Source organism: Monodelphis domestica, chromosome 8, assembly GCF_027887165.1.
Source record: "Monodelphis domestica isolate mMonDom1 chromosome 8, mMonDom1.pri, whole genome shotgun sequence".
NCBI lineage: Eukaryota > Metazoa > Chordata > Mammalia > Didelphimorphia > Didelphidae > Monodelphis > Monodelphis domestica.
Window position 1 is genome coordinate 155,037,446 of NC_077234.1, and position 4,361 is coordinate 155,041,806.

The window sequence follows — 4,361 nt, forward strand, 5'->3', positions numbered from 1 at the left end:
TACTAGCAGAAATACAATGATCCAGGACAATCCAGAGGAACCTATGAGAAAGAACCCTATCCACATCCAGAGAAAGAACTGTGGGAACAGAAACACAGTTTTATATAAGTATTCTCTTACAACAATGATCAATATGGAAATAGGATTTGCATGATAATACATGTATAACCCAGATAAAAGTGTTTACTATCTCTGGGAAAGGGAGGGAACAGGGAAAGGGAGGAAAACAGGGAATGCCAAATACAGAGGCAAAAAACAAACGTCTTTGTTCACAGATCTGTCTCTTCTCATCCAGAGAATGATAGTGTGGGTTTTTTTTTTTTTCTCAATTACTGCCAGAGATTAAAATAACAAAAACAATACCCTCACTTGGACTGGTTAGTGCCTTCATGATACCTCCCTTCCCAAGGACCCTTTCCTCTGTGAACAAAAGATTGGACTTGGATTAGATGACTTCTGAGATCCCTCCTAACTGGACATCTCAGATCCTCTGAAGATCCTATGATCCTGAGGCAGTAGCTCTCCTCCATGTTTCTCTCCCTGCAGTTTTCCTGAGCTCACAGCAGATGGCAACCAGCCACTTCCTATTTTCAGTCTTTTCTCTATCACCCTCTGTGGGTCTCCCCAGCATCCCCTATGTTAGCAGTTCCCATGATGACTCAACTAAAGTGTTCCAACCATATCTCATTCATCAAAGGTTTCCTGGAGAGACAGAGGGAATATCCTCAGGACTCCTTTTCTCTCATCATGACACCTCCGAACACCCACATTCAACTTCAACCAAGGACTAATCAAAGGAACCACCTTTCTCTTTGTGTCACAGTCTGCAGGCACTCATTGTCCAAGAGCAGCTTGCACTCGTTGTTCAGAAGGTCCTCCCCAGTCAACCCCTTGGGTTTTTTGCCTCCTTTCAAACATCACCCATTCTTTCTATAATATCTGAGGTGGGATGCTAAGGAGTGTCAGTCCCAAGGCTTCTTGAATTACCCAGTGTGGGAGAATGGATGGGGGAAACTAAGTATGATCTCTGTAGTCACAAAACCTTGCTACATAGAGATTTGTTCCTACCATTAAGGAGCTTTCATTGTGCTTGCAGAAACACGAAATAAGAAATGAGAAGGTTGGATTCAATTACCTTTATTCCCTTCTAGCTCTAAATCTATGATCCTGTGAGAAATAAATTCATAAAAAATAAAAATACTTTAAAAGCTTGAATGTGATAAAAGGAAGAATTGGGTTCAAATCTTTCTTCTGGCATTTACTGTCTATGTGACCCTGGTTAAATGTTTTCATTGAGTTTTGTTTGGTTGTGTCTGACTCTTTGGGACTCCAAGATGATAGTATGCCTGGCCCTTCTATCCTCCACTATCTCTGGAGGTCTGTCCAAGCTCATTTTCATTGCTTCCATGATACTATCTATCCATCCCAACCTTTGTTGTCCCCTTCTCCTTTTGCCTTTAATCTTTCCCAATATAAGGGAAATAAGTCCTGTCTTCTCAAAGTATTTAAGCTTCAGCTTCACTAGTTGGACTTCCAGTGAAGAGTTTGAATTAATTTCTTTAAGTATTGATTGATTTGATCTCCTTGCTGTCCAAGGGACTTTCTTCTCTTGCACCACAATCCAAAAGCATAAATTGTGTGCTGCTCAGCTTTCCTTATAGTAGTACAACTCTCATAGCCATACATAGCTATTGAAAAAACTACAGCTTTGACAGTACAAATCTTTGTCAGCCAGGTGATATCTCTGCTTTTTAGTGTGCTATCTGTATTTGCCATAGCTTTCCTTCCCAGGGGCAATTATTCTTAATTTCATGGCTATCGTCACCATATGCAGTGATCTTTGAGCCTGAGAACATAGAATCTGATACTGCTTCCATTTCTTCCCCCTCTATTTGCCAGGAAATGGTGGTACCAGTTGCTTTTGGGTGCATTTTAAGCTTCAAGCACTCTTTTACACTCTCTTCTTTCACCATCATCAAAAGGCTTCGTAATTCTTCACGTTCTGCCATCAGAATATACATCTGCATACCTGAGATAATTATTTCTTCTGGCAATCTTAATTCCAGCTTTTGATTCATACAGCCTAGAATTTCACAGATGTGCTCTTCATTTAAGTTAAACAAAGTGACAATATTCAGTCTTATTCAGTCTTGTTATGTTCTTTTTCCCATCTTAAACCAATTGGGTATTCCTAGTTCAATTCTTTTTTTTTTTAAACCCTTACCTTCCATCTTGGAGTCAATACTGTGTATTGGCTCCAAGGCAGAAGAGTGGTAAGGGCTAGGCAATGGGGGGTCAAGAGACTTGCCCAGAGTCACACTGCTGGGAAGTGTCTGAGGCCAGATTTGAACCTAGGACCTCCCATCTCTAGGCCTGGCTCTCAATCCACTGAGCTACCCAGCTGCCCCCCTAGTTTAATTCTAACTGTTGTTTCTTGGCCTGCAAACAGGTTCCTCAGGAGGCAAGTAACATGATCTGGTACTCCCACCTCTTTGAGGACTTGCTATACTTTATTATGATCCACACCAAGTCTTCAATAGAAGTCAGTGAAGCAGAAGTAGATGTTTTTCTGGAACACCTTTGCTTTCTCCATAATCTAGCAAATGTTGGTAATTTGGTCTCTAGTTCCTCTGCCTCAGTTAAATTAAAAGGCTATTGCCACAATCCAAGGATGAAATAGTAAGAACCGAAAATATGATTTGGTAAGAGAATGGAATGGAATGAATGGAATAAATATTGTGTCAGGAGAATATATAAGACTTAGTGACTGATTAAGTGAATGAAAAAGCATTTATGTAGGGCTTACTATGTGCAAAGTATTGTATTAAGGCCTGGGAAAACAAAGAGAAACTGAGACAATCCCTGTTATCAAGGAGCTCATTCTAATAAAGGAAATAGATAATAAAGGAAATAGAGGGATCCAGGTTCAAATAAGATGGAAATGTCCCTAGAAATGGAGGGGGAGAGAGAGAGAGAGAGAGAGAGAGAGAGAGAGAGAGAGAGAGAGAGAGAGAGAGAGAGAGAGAGAGAGAGAGAGAGAGAGAGAGATCCAGGTTCAAATAAGATGGAAATGTCCCTAGAAATGGGGGTGGAGGGAAGAGAGAGAGAGAGAGAGAGAGAGAGAGAGAGAGAGAGAGAGAGAGAGAGAGAGAGAGAGAGAGAGAGAGAGAGAGAGAGAGAGAGAGATGAGGGCATAATTGATTAAGCACTTACTATAAGCAGCTGGTGTTGTAATGGATAGAGCACTGGGCCTAGAGTCAGGAAGACCTGGGTTTAAATGTCATCAGACAATTACTTGCTATGTGACCCTGGACAAGTCACATAAACTCTGCCTCAGTTTCCTCAACTATAAAACGGGCATCATAGCACCTACTTTGCAGGGTTGTTGTGAGGATCAAAAGAGATAATATTTGTTTTAAAAACTCTTAGCATAGTGTCAGGCACACAGTAGATACTATAATAAATGCTTATTCTCCCTCCCTTTCTTACTATGGGTCAGCAGCTATGCTAAGTACTGGAGATACAAATATAAGAAAGATAATCCCTACCTTGAAGAAACTTACATTCTAATGGAAGAAGACAGTATAAAAAGGGTAGAAAAGGTGAGTCAGAGGATGGGGTGCAATGACAAAACAGATGGTTATGCATCTTTACTGTTTCTTTCCCTAACAAAATTATATCTGTTTCTGACTTGGATTCTAGTGTTGAGAACTTACATTTTGGGGTCTTTAGTGATTGCTGAGGATGCAGGCGCCAGTTTTCAGGTTAGGTATTCCTAGAACTTGTTTCCTGGGAAGGTAGATGCAGGAGCTGGCTGGAAACAAGGATCCCTGATCCAGAACCCACTGAGATCCAGAGATCTCAGGGCTCTTGGGCTTAGCATGTTGGTGGTAGTTGGTCAGTGGTTGATGTTGGTGGTAGTAAACTTAGCTGTTTCTTTCATAGGGAGTGCTCCCTTCACTGATGACTGTGTGATTTACTCCCAGTGCTCTTTGGCTCATGGTGATGCTCTGTCTTCACTGGGGACTAGAGTGGCTAAAGCAATGGTAGTGGTCTGGGTCACCAGGCAATTGCTGCATCTTGTGTTTCAAGATGACCTGCCTCTGTATCTAGACTGGCTTGCCTACCGCGTAAGTGGCAATGGGCTGCCAGTTGGTGGGGAAGGTTGGCCCCGTTCTCCCCTTACTTTCCAGAATGATGGCTGCAGGAGTTCAGCGGGAAGCAGGACCAGAGCTGGAGAAGGTATTGATATTCCTGGTGCTAACTTGGATTTAACAGCCTGTTGGTGACAGTTGGTCAGAGGTTAGTACTGAATATTGCATTCAAGAGAGAACCGAGCTTTCAAAACAAGGTGATCGAAA